At 37.9% G+C, this 13523-nt stretch overlaps 2 pseudogenes; one reads left to right on the top strand and one right to left on the bottom strand.

The window, feature by feature from the left end:
* Window positions 1-924: 924 nt before the first annotated feature.
* LOC103609145 lies at window positions 925-1904 on the bottom strand (annotated as a pseudogene).
* Window positions 1905-5562: 3658 nt separating this feature from the next.
* LOC103609143 lies at window positions 5563-6517 on the top strand (annotated as a pseudogene).
* The last annotated feature ends 7006 nt before the right edge of the window (window positions 6518-13523 follow it).

The raw sequence follows: 13523 nt of genomic DNA, 5'->3' as shown, positions 1-13523 counted from the left end.
CCTTTATAGAGGGAATTATGGGGCCCAGAGGAAGAGGAAACATTTTCTTATATGAATCTCTGATTTAGGAAAGTCATTATTAGTTCATACGTTCATTCATTAATTTTTTTCACTCATTATCTCATTATCCATTCATCTGTTTTTCAATTATTCTTTCATTGTTACTTTAGCCACAACAGATGCTATCTGAATGGATGGCCCAAGGTGAGTTTAATGTGTATAGAAAAAGTAGAGTAAGAAAAGACTTCTTCCTCAGAAAGCTTAGATTCCATCAGGAAAAGCAAATGATATGAAAGAGTGAGGAAAAGGTCATAGGAGAGATATGAGCAAAAGGCTGTTGAGTTCAGTGAAGGTTGGCAGATCTGAGTGCCAACATATCTCATGGTCACCCGTTTGAGAAAAAAAAAAAATGACAGGAATCCTAAACTCTAATTCTGACTACTTAAATATTATAGCTGTCAAACTCCAAAATTTCAAGCTTTTCAAACACCTGGTGGCAAAGGTCTTAGCAGCATCAGAAATCAATCATCCACATTAAACTTGCACATTGGTAATGATGTGAACCCAGCCCATAATTATCCCTATCTGTGCCTCTGTCTTTTTAAAAGCTGTGCCAGCCCATAACCAGAAGTACCAGCATGTCACCAAGTTTAATGAAGTTAGTCCCAACTCCTCCAGAGAATAATCCCACTCTGTAGTGATGCTCAACATTCTCCCAGTTATTCTTGAAGAGAGACCATTTTTCTGCCTCTAGAGAACATTGACATAATTAATTTCTGGGTAAAAACCAAGATGGTCCTGGCAGGTGCTAACCCAGTATACTAGATTAAAGGATTGCTCACTGATCCTAGAATTTGAAGTGTGGCACTAACATTCCCCTGATTTCTACTCTGGTGTCTGGCTGGCTCTACTCCCAACATTTGATCATCTAGAGGTGTTAGATCTGCCAAAGAGGTAAAACTTAACCCTGGGAAACATCTTGAGAATCCTCTGCCTTATCTCCTTTGTCCTAATAGAGTAGGTGACAGAATTTAGGACGGGAGGCACAAAGAGGTAGAGAATAGACATGAGGATATAGACAGCATGGGGCAGGTCAGCTCCAAGGCAATGAACAATGGACACAGTAACCACAGGCACATAGAAGCTGAGCACAGCTGAGATGTGGGGCACACACGTGTTGAGCGTCTTCAGGCGCTCCTCCCAAGAGGCAGTGGCTAGCACTGATTGCAGGATGAGTATGTAGGACATGAGGATAAGTGCAGAGTCCAGACCAAAGGTAAACCACACAATGGACAGCCCATAGTGGTTATTGAGGGAGATATCTGTACATGCCAGTTTAATCACATCCACATGAAGGCAGTATGCATGGGAGAGCACGTTCCGGGTTTGGCAGAAGGGCAGTCTGTGCAGCAGCACTGGGAGAACCAATGTAAGAGCAAAGCTGTGGAGGACAGTACCCAGGCCCATCCCCCACAATGCATGCATTTGTGAGTACTGAAGCATAGTGCAGGGGGTTACAGATGGCCACATAGCGATCAAAGCTCATGGCCAGAAGGATGCCAGATTCTGTCCAAGTGAAGAAGTAGATGAAAAACATTTGGGCCAAGCAGGCACTGAAGGAGATCACTCGAGCACAGAAGCAGAGGGTAGCCAGCACAGTCGGCAGTGTGGAGAAGGACACACCTAAGTCACTGGCTGAGAGTAGGAACAAGAAGCAGTACATGGGCTGGTGCAAGCTCTGCTCCTCCTTGACAATGAGGAGGATCAGGACATTACCCACAATGGAGACTACATAAGAGAAGAAGGAGAGGGAGAGATAGCCAGGGCTCCATGGTCTCCATTCCTGGGAAACCTATCAGAATAAAGCTGGGAGCATCAGAGGCATTGATCCTGGTGACAGACATAGGTGTTGCCTATGTCTGTCATCAGCCAGATTGACCTTTTGGAGAAACTATACTGTGCGTTTAAGATTACTGCTGTTTCTATGGAGAAGGCAACACCCAGGTTTATTAATTAAGATTACACATAGATTTTATTCCTGAAATTCACTGGGAGAATGACCATGAGGTTATGAAATGCTAGCTGTTGAAAGAGAGGCTTTTTTCCTAGATCTCTTTCAGAAGAAGTATAAATTAGGACTCTTTTTAGGGATGTTGTCTAGCTCATTATGTCTCATTGGTAGGTCTCTGGATGCCCTCCTCATGGTCATCATCACAGATCTCCTTCATATGTCTCAAATTTCATAGCCATGATCTTAGTTGATCTACAAGAGATGTTAAAACTTGCACTCTGTCTGACAGATGCAGAATCAAGTGTCCAAGAAAGGGAGAGAAGTACTCCAGGTCTTCTAGTGAGAAAGTTACATGGCTAGAACTTGAACGTCGTATTCCGCCTTCTATACTCAGCTACTTACATGGTCCAGAATCTTACATATGACACTGAAAGGTTCTTGCAGAAAGCCCAGAGAATCAATAGCTCATGAGATGCATTGTAGTGTACTAGTTTAGAGTTAAAAAAAAAAAAAAGTTGAGTCCTAGTGCTGTCACTTAATAGCTACTGACATTAAGCTAATTTCTTAAACTCTTTATCTCCTTTATATTTAAGATGGGGTAAAATAGAGTTGCTCTATGAATATACATACACACATGCATATATAAAGGAAGGAGCGGGGAAGAGAGAGGGAGAGAGAATTTGGACTTGAAACAGTTCTTACCTATTAGTAAGCTTATATATGCACTGTTATCATTGTTATTATTTAAAAGCATGTTTAGATGGCACATTGATTGTACCTTGTACTTTCTTTAACAAAATCTACATATGTTTATTTAAAACTCAAATATGTATGTTTAAACCACATATTGTCACAAAATAGATTATGGCACAGACAAGCAAAAGTAAAGTGCGAAGGATTAGAAATAATTAAAAGAGAGAAAAATTATAACATGGAAAACATTCTACTATTACCACATTTTCCCTATAAATTGCTAAATAATAGCATTTTTTTTTCATTTTCACACCAGACAGTTGTTCCTCTCACAAAATGTCAATCTTCCATAGGAATAAATGATGAGAAACAAGGCTGTGAGAAAAGGTGATGAAGGAGTATCAAAACAAAACATTTTATATTCTTCCCGTTGTTCTCTCACACCGTGGATTTTCAGAAATAATCATTTGGTGAAGGAGATACATTTAAGAATATTTCATATTTCATAATATTTCTGTAACATGTGAAAAAACTCTTGCCTACCCTTTAGGCAAGTGTCCTCACCTACTGCTTCTGAAATTTAGGTATTGGATCCCCTTATGCCTTTCATGAGTAATTCCTAACATTTGAGTGTAACTACCCACTATTGAGAAATTTATTACATCATTGTCATATTTGTTATTTTATATGACTCTTGGAAGAAAAATTGATTTTTCTCCAGCGTATGCTAAGTTATATATCAATAAATAATCCAATTAGACATCAGGGATAAATTCCCCACCAGAGGGATCAGGGTCTGGAACAAGGTTACAAGTGCTTACTAACAAAAGATGGGTTTGCTGAGCAGCAGGATTGGATTTGGAAAGGTGGGGAGGCTGAACCAGATAAACCCTGGGAAGCCTGTACAGTGTAATGAGCAATATTAGTACCACATAAAGTAATGAACATTGAGGATTTTAGAAACAATGATTAAGAGATGATTAGGCCACCCACTGCTTGAACAACGCACCGTGTCACATGTTCCACTAAAAGGAAATCTAAAACTCTCTTAGCTAAAACCTGCTGCTGCAGAATAAGGTCATTTGTAGTACCTACTTTCTGTTCTAACTGGAGATGATGGAGTTCATCTCCTTCAAATATGAACTCTGCTGATACTAGCATCCTCTCCGCTCCTTAATATTTTTCTCCGTATCCACACCATGCAAAAAGTGGGCGCAGAGGGTGAAGAGAGAAGTGATATATAGTTGGAGAGAGAGAGATAGGAGGGCAGGGTAAAAGGCAGAGAGTGAGAAAGAGACAGATAGAAGGAGATGAAGAAAAGAGAGAAAATAATATGGAGTTGGAGAGTGCTAGTTAAGGAAAGCAAAATGCAGGAGCAGAGAAGGGATTTTAGGGAGATAGTGACTGCAACATTAACACGGAGAAGAAGAAGGAGGGGAGGACATATGAGACTGAGAGCAGCTACAAGGCCATGTCCCAGCCTGCCCCAGATGCTCCAGGAGGAAAGGGCTGTAACTCCACAGGCTAGGCCAAGGCTGTAGAAAACCTCACACTGACACTACATCCCACAAGAGCCACCTTTTAAGCTCTGAGTAGTGGAGGGGCTATAGCAAGCCGTAATATTCCCCAGCCAAACCCTATTGGGGATAGGCTTCTGACAGTGGGATCCCAGCATATGCCTCTTGCTGTCAACTCGCACGGGTGGTTGAACTTCTATGCAAAAGACAAGGCAACCCCTCCTCGCAGCCCTGCCCTAGACCATGTCCTCATGGCTCCTGAGTTTCTGTAAGGGATGTATCCTAATGACCTCCGGGCAAAGGAGGACAGTACCAAGAGACCTACTGCTATCAAATGGCAAACCAAGAATATAACTCATTCTTTCTGACCTCCAGCTCCAGGCTTTCTTTCCCCCAAGCCAATTTCCCACTCTAGGATCCTCTTCTCAGAAGACTTTCAAACCCCCGAGAGTAGAGTTGGTTAAAGTCATAGATGATAGAAATGGAATAGTCATCAATAATACTCAGTGTTTTCAGTGTTCTCTGAACTTCATCAAGAACTTTATGGTCATTGTCTCTTTCAATCCTAACAACGAAACATGGAGGGAATTTCTTCCTATTTCACTGAGAAAACTGAGTGCTTGGGAGGTGAAATTAGGTTCAAAATTTTATTACTGTTGAGTTGCAGAGCTCTGTTCCAACATAGACTGTTCATTTATTTACTTAACATTTTCAGAACACATAACAAGATTTTTTTTTTATCCAGCTAAAATTAAATACAAGGTTAGACTCTGCCAATAAGAAGCATTAGAGGCAAATGGGAAAACTGAAGAGGGTAAGGGATATTCTTTTCCTGATGGCTTTCTGTTTTTGTCATTGTCATCCAAGCAACTATTTTATCCTGTGGAAATTTTATCCTGTGGAACAGCAGTTGATTCTAATAGAAATAGCTTGTGGTGTTTTTGCTTTGTTTTTGTTTTATTTTGTTTCCTCCTTTTTTAGAAACAGCCTCATTATATCCTCCAGATATAGCAACTCCAACTGTCTGAGGTTCATCCTTAGAGATCTGACCCCAATCTGGAAGGATCTGATTGGGCAGATGAATAAATACTTAGCTTGATGCTTCAATTATGGAACTCAAAAAATCATTGTTGAACATAGGAATTACCAGAAGTGGAAAAAAAAATGTGGATTATGTGATGGAGACTTCATATGCTTGAACAAGTTAATGGCAATAAGTACTTTTTGTTGTTCAAAAAAGATTATATCAAAGAAAGGCCATCATTTTATGTGAATTAACCAAATACTTGGTATTATGGGCAGGCACACCATTGTCCCTTGAATACAGCTCTTTGTTTGCCAAAGAGGATGTCAGATTCTAACTTCAGTGACAACAGTCTCCCAGCCACTCTCTTCCTCACAGGGATACCAGAGCTGGAGGCTCCCCACTTCTGGATTGCCATCCCTTTCTGTGCCATGTATCTGGTAGCACTGGCTGGAAATGCTGATCTCATCCTGGTCGTTGTCACATACAATGCACTTTGTGCACCCATGTACATCTTCCTTTGCCTTCTCTCATTCACTGACCTGGCTCTTGCCTCAACCACTGTGCCCAAAATGCTGGCCATTTTGTGGCTCCATGCTGGTGAGATATCCTTTGGTGAATGCCTGGCCCAGATGTGTTGTGTTCTTTCCATTTATGCTCTGGATTCCTTCGTTTTCCCTCTCATGGCCTTTGATGGATATGTGGCTATCTACAACCCACTTAGATACACAACCATTCTTAGCCATACAGTCATGGGCAGAATTGGCCTTGTTGGGATATTCCATAGTGTAGCTATTGTTTCCTGCTTCACTTTCTTGCTGAGGTGACTGCCCTACTGTGGTCACCATGTCATGGCACATACATACTGTGAGTATATGGGCATTGCTCGAATGGCCTGTGCCAACATCACCATCAATATTGTCTATGGGCTGACTGTGGTTCTGCTGGCCATGGGTCTAAATTTCATCCTCATTGCCACCTCCTATGGTTTTGTCCTCCATGCTGTCTACTGCTTTCCACCTCAACATACCAGGTGCAAGGATCTCACTACCTGTGGCTTCCACCTTGGTTATCTCATTTTTCTACATCCCTACTTTCTTCACCTTTCTCATCCACCATTCTGGTTACCACCATGTCTCCAAGCATGTGCACATATATCCAGCTAATCTCTATGTGCCAGTGCCTCTTTTGCTCAATTCTATTACCTATGGGGTTAGAACCAAGGAGATTCAGACTTGAGTTCTGAAAATACTTGGGAAGGCCTCAGTATGAGTTCTGAGCAGAAGTTGGACATAAAGAAAATAAATGGGTAGGGTAGTTTTCTAGATAAACTTACACGGATGCAGACCTATGATGTGAGAGGGATGGTATGGCATGGGAGGAAGCGCTGGAATGGACAGCTGAATTGGATTTATTATTGATCATTGAATTTACCCCTTGAGCAGTTTTCAATTACCAGAAATGAGGTAACATTTTCTCCGTTGTCTGGAAGAGGCTATAACTTGCTATAGGAAGGCAGTCTTGGTCTGGAGAAGATAGTGCATCTCATGGTGGGAATATTCTACCAGAAGATCAAATAAAAAACAAAGAAATTAAAAAGAAAATAAATATTTTGAGTGAATTTGAATCTAAACTCCAAAATTTTGGGTAGTGGTTAAACATACAAGGTCTAAAATCACAGTGCCTGGGTTTGAATCTTGGCTCATCCACTTAGAAGTTTTCTGTTTTGAACCTGCTGCTGAATCTTTCTATGCCTGCCATGGTCAACTATAAACTGAAGTAATGATATTACTTAACTTTTGAGATTGTGATAAGGAATGAAAATATTATTTAGTGCATGTGTAGAAAACTTAGAACAGTGCCTGAAATGTAAAATTCTTAATAAATGAATATAAAATGTAAAATTTATGTAATTTCTCAAAATATTATTAGTGCATGTTTATAACTAATCTAAGACATTTTTTACATCATCTTGCATTACAGAATTATTCTAAATGTATTATAAAATTATTCTATAAAAGCTAGATAGTACTTGTGAGATGATTAATGATTAATGAAATTATATTTTCTCCCATTTCCTCCACTTTTGAGGTTTTTTTTTTTTACCTTTAATCATAAGTTTATTCCTTAGGGAGCATTTAGGGAAACTTTTTTGAAGTCCAACTGCCTTTTTTCATAGCATCTCATTGACTGCATTTACTAAGTGTATCTTTCTAAGTTTATCCTACTTTGAACTTGTTGAGCTTCTTAGATGTGAACATTAATGTTTTTCATCAAACTAGGGAAATGTTTAGTCTGTATTTCTTCAAATATTCTTTTCTTTTGGGGGGGAATAGAGTCTGAACCCGTGACCTTGTTAAAAGTCTGTGCTCTAACCAACTGAGCTAACTGGCCAGCCTTCTTTACATACCTTTTTCCCTCCTTTTCTTTCTTTCTTCTTCTTTTTTTTTTTTTTTTTTTTTTTGCTTCTCCTTTTGGGACTTCCATACACATATGTTGGTATGCTTGATGGTGTCTTGCAGGTTTCTGAGGCTCTGTTTATTTTTCTACCTTCTTTTCTCTTTAAGTTATTCAGAATGGATTATCTCCATTGACCAGTCTTCAAGTTTGCTGATTATTTCTTCTGTCTCATCAAATCTGTTGTTGAGCTCCTGTAGTGAATTTTTCATGTCAGTTTTTATACTTTTTGACTTCAACATATGTGTGTCTGTGTGTGTGTGTATATATACATATATACATAGGTACATACACATATATGATATCTTTGGTGAGAAAGTTCTCTTATACTTTAATTCTTTAAATATAGTTTCCTTGAGGTCTTTGAATGGATTTAAAATAGCTGGCTTAAAGTCTTGGTAAGCCCAATTGTTTGGTCTTCCTTGGGACTGTTTCTATTGGTATTTTTTTTCTTGTGTATGGGCCAATATTCCTTGTTTTTGTTATGTTTTGTTTTTTGTTTGTTTTGCTTTGTATGTCTCATAAGTTTCTGTTGAAAATTGTGCATTTTAGACAATTTTATGCAACAACTCTGAAAATCAGATCTTCCCCTCTCCCCAGGGTTTGTTTTGTTGCTATTTGTTATGGTCATTTTTGTTGTCTGTTTAGTGATTTCTTTCTTTTTTTTTATGAATTCAGTAACACCAACTTTTGTCATGTGTAGTCACTAAAATCTCTGCTTTGTTAGCTTAGTGGTCATTCAATAATTAGAAAGAGATTGCCTTAAATACTTTGAAACAGTAAGTCTTTCTGTCTTTCCTGAGGACTCCAGATGCATATTGGGGCACAACTTCAACACTCAGCCATTCAGTTTGCAGCTCTGCTTTAACCTTTATTTTCTGCTTGTGCAGAGACTTACGGCGAGCCAGAGGTAAGAGCTTATGGTCTTCTCAGATCTTTTCTGAGGATATGTACAGCCCTGAACATGTGCAAAGTTATGGACACGAACATGGCCTTCTATATCCCTAGGGCTATGTCAAAAATGTCTTAAGCTCATATTAATATCGTATTTTTTGGCTTTCCCATTTTAGCTTTTTGGTTAGTTTCTTGTATGTCCTAACTATTATCCACTATTGCAAGCAGCTGTACAGTTAATTGCCTGTAATTGTTTTTGACAGTCACCCATGGGAAAAAGCTATTCACACCGGGTGAGCTCTGGATCAAGTTAAATTTAGTCTTGCAAGCGTGGACCTCAGGGGAACCTCTAGACAGGTGAAACAATGACAATTCTCTGAAAAAGAGACTTTGAAAGAGTTCCAGCCCAGTCTTCACCCTCTGGATGCCACCAGGTTACTGGGTTTCAATGTAAAAGCAGGCTGTTATCTTTTAACGCAACTGCAAAGCTGGAGAGTGGGGATGAGATTAGGGCAAGTCACAACAATACAAAGTTACTGATTTTACCAAAATTCAGCCATTTTTTAAAAAAATAAAGATTCCCTGGATTGATGCAAATCTTTGTTTACTTATAGAGTTCTGAAAGAGATGATGCTGACAATATTTTGCCAGCTTTTTCATCACTCTAATGGAAGATAACATTTTCAGAGGTCTTTACTCTGCCATTTTTACAGACATCACTACCCTACTTTATATTTTTGGTGGGGCAGACATGGAAACCAAAACATTCATAATGGAAAAAGGAAGGAAGTATGCTGTAATTAAGAAAATAGCTTTTGGATCAGATCCAGAGTGGATAAATAATCAATCATATGATACTGTCGTAATCTAAACTTTAATTTCCTCACATCTTTGAAGTAGAAATGATAGTATCTTACACATTTTCCTATGGGGTAATTGTGAGCATAAATAGGTTTTTTACTTAGCTTGGCACATGGTAACAAAGCAATGAACATTATTTCCCTTTCTTCACCATCATCTACTAACCTTTTGGTACAAAGAAAAGACAGAGAGAGTGGAAAACAGAGACACTGTCTCCAGTCAGCTGTAGGGTTGCTCAAGCAAGAATGCTATGGCCGAGAAAGGGACTTCTGACTTCACTGACATCCATAGGCCCCTCATATTTTTATAAGAGTACTTTCATACTAAAGCCAGGCCTGAAATCTTCCATTCATCTTTGACTACTTATTCTTATCCTTAATGTCCAAGCAGTTGTCAAGTCTTATCGTATTTCTAAAAATTGTCTTTCCACTTTATTTGTACTGTATATGACTAACTAACTTTAGACCTTCACCATCACAATTACGGAAGCAACTCGCTAACTGCTCCTTGCACCAATTCTGTCAGAATCCATCCATTTCTTGCCTTGGCTGACAGACTGATCATTCTAAAACTCAAGTCTTCCTGCTTAAGTTCTTCAAAACATACATATTACCCTTTGTTTAAAACCTAAATAATGGCTCAGGCATATGTTGTTCTTCAGGAATTGGTCTGCACTTGTCTCTGTACTTCTCCTACCCATTGACTTTTGGGCTGAAACAATCTCTTCTTCTGTTCCTTGAACAGTAAAAGAAGTGTATCTATTATGGTCGGGTGTTTGTTGCTATGCCATAGCTACTCAAGCACATAGTCATCAGCCATCTGATTCCTTTATGTCTTTTTCTTGTTCCTCATTCACTCCTAAATGCACTGTACTATAATGTTACCACATTCTAAAACTGCCTTCACTGTCACTGCTGAACTCAATATTACTAATGCAATGGACTCTCAGTCCAGAAATTGATACACTTGAGTGTTTCCTATTTCCTGGATTGTTTCTCTCTTCTTGGATCAGTAATATCATGTTTACTTGGTTCTCCACCTATCTCCATATTTATTTTCCTCAGTTTTCTTTCTCTCTTTTTTTCTCTCCTAAATATTAACCTTCTCCACAGGTCTTTTTCAAGCCTGCTTCAATTTTGTCCTTATATACTCATCCTGAATAATCTTGGAAATGTCAGATTTCCACTATTTCTGACACACTGATAACTCTCAAATCTATGTCTGTAGTTCTAATTTATTTTCTTTCCAACTAACTGCTTGGCATCGATAAGTGACTGTTTCATAAGAGACTTAAAATCAACATACCCAAAATATGAATGTAAATTTATTCTCCTTTCTAGTTTTATTTTCTCAATGAATGCCATGATATTTGTAGCTCACTAAACCAACAATCTGGGTTTTCTTCTGAACATATTTCTTTCATTAGTCCCACATATACATTAATCACAAAAATCTAAATATTCTACTTGCTGAGTACAAGTAATGAAGAGAGCTCCAAGGCTGCAATTAATGTCAGAAAATGTCTTCAGAGGAAAGACAGAGAAAACCAACCAGATCAAAGAGAATGATTCCCAGGTAAAACTAAGGTTTGAGGCAATGGACTTACATTATGTTAATTTATGGATATTTAGGACATTTTCCCCCATAGTATTTGCTATGGATGGATTCCCCTGCCCCAATTTTGTAAATTAAATTCCAAATCCCCAATGTGAGCATATTTGGAGATAGGTTCTTTGGAAGGTAATTAAAGTTAAAGGAAGTCAGAAAGGAAGACCCCTGATTCCATAGGATTAATGTCCTTATAAGAAGAATACCCCTCTCTCAGTATGGGAGAGATACTCAAGGCAACAAATCAACAGAGACATAGGATTTAAATTACACATTAGACAAACTGGACCTGGCAGATATACACAGAACATTTCACCAAAGAACTAAAGAATATACTTTCTTCTCAGCAGTTCATGGAACATTCTCCAGGATAGACAACATATTACGTCACAAATCTAGCCTCAACAAATTCTTAAAAATCGAAATCATTCCAAGTATTTTTTTCAGACCACAATGGACTAAAATTGGAAATTAATAATAAGCAAACTCTAGAAACTACACAAATACATGGAAACTAAATAAAAGGCTCCTGAATGACCTATGGGTCCAAGAAGGAATCAAACAGAAAATAAAAAAAATTCTAGAAATTAATGAAAATAAAGATACATCATACCAAAACCTGTGGGACACTGCAAAAGCAGTATGAAGAGGTAGATTTATTGCAATAAATACTTACATCAAAAGAACGGAAAGATGTCTAATAGCTGACCTAGCACTACTCCTCAAAGAACTTGTAAAACATCAACAATCCAAACCTAAAGGTCATAGACAGAAAGAAAGAATTCAGATCAAAGCAGAACTAAATGAGATAGAGATCCAAAAAGCAATAGAAAAGATCAACAAAACTAAAAGTTGTTTTTTTGAGAAGATAAGTAAAATAGACAAAGCATTTGCTATGTAAACATAAAGAAGAAGAGAAAAGACCCATTTAAAAAAGCAGAAATGAAAAGGGAGACATAACAACTGATACCACAGAAATACAAAGAATCATTAGAGACTGTCATAAACAACTGTATGACAATAAGTATAAAAATCTGGAAGATATGAATAAGTTTCTAGATGCATACAAACTACACAGACTGAACCAAGAAGAGATAGAAAACCTGAACAGACCAAAAACAAACAACGAGATTGAAGCGGTAATCAGCAATCTTTCAACAAAGAAAAGTGTGGGTCTGGATGGCTTTACAGTTGAATTCTACCAAATTTTAATGAGAAGTTAATACCAATTTTCCTCAAACTATTCCAAAATGAAAAAGCATTTGACAAAATTCAACATTGCTTTGTGTAAAGACTCTTAACAAATTAGGTATAAAAGGAAAGTATCTCAACACAATAAAAGCCATTTATGGCAAGGCCACCACCAATATCATTCTGAATGGGGAAAAACTGATGGCCTTTCCCTTAAGAACAAGAACAAGACAAGGATGCCCACTCTCAACACTTCTATTTCACATAGTACTGGAGGTACTAGCCAGAGTAATCAGGCAAGAGAGAGAAATAAAGGGAATCCAGACTGGAAAAGATGAACGCAAACTTGATCTATTTGCAGATGACATGATACTATATATAGAAAAACCTAAAGAATCTATCAAAAAAATCATAGAGCTGGTTAATAACTTCATTAATGTTTCAGGATACAAAATAAATGCCCGAAAATCAGTTGCACTTATATAATCAGATAATGAACTAACAGAAAGAGAAATAAAGAAAGTAAGCCCATTTACAATTCTCTCTCTCTCTCTCTCTCTCACACACACACACACACACACACACACACACACACACACACACACACAAAACCTAGAGATCAATTTAACCAAGGAGGTGAAAGACCTCTGCAATGAGAACTACAAACCACTTCTAAAAGAAATTAAAGACAAAACAAAAAGGTGGAAAGATATGCCATGCACTTAGATTAGAAGAATTAATATTGTGAAAATGTCTATACTACCCAAAGTGATCTACAGATTGAATGCAATCACCACCAAAATACCAATGACATTCTTCACAGAAATAAAAAAAAAAAAAACCACAAAAAACAATCATACCCTTCATATGTAACAACAAAAGACCCTAAATAGCCAAAGCTATGCTGAGTAAAAAAAAATAAAGCCAGAGGCATAACACTACCTGACTTCAAATTGTACTACGAAGCTATTGTAAACAAAACAACATGGTACTGGTACAGCCATCTGATATTTGACAAAGACAACAAAATCTACAATCTGCCTCTTTAAGGGACTGCCTTGATAACCATATGCAGAAGAATGAAACTAGTATTCACCTCTCACCATACACTAAAACCAACTCAAAATTGATTAAAAACTTAAGTATGAGACCTGAAACTGTAATATTACTAAGGGAAAATATAGGTGAACACTTCAGCAACTAGATCTGGGCACAGACTTTATGAACATGAGCCTGAAAGCAGAAGCAGCAAAAGAAAAAATAAACA

The sequence above is a fragment of the Galeopterus variegatus genome, unplaced genomic scaffold (assembly GCF_000696425.1).
Source record: "Galeopterus variegatus unplaced genomic scaffold, G_variegatus-3.0.2 Scaffold9261, whole genome shotgun sequence".
In the NCBI taxonomy this organism is placed as follows: domain Eukaryota; kingdom Metazoa; phylum Chordata; class Mammalia; order Dermoptera; family Cynocephalidae; genus Galeopterus; species Galeopterus variegatus.
This window is presented reverse-complemented; position numbering and strand designations above follow the sequence as displayed.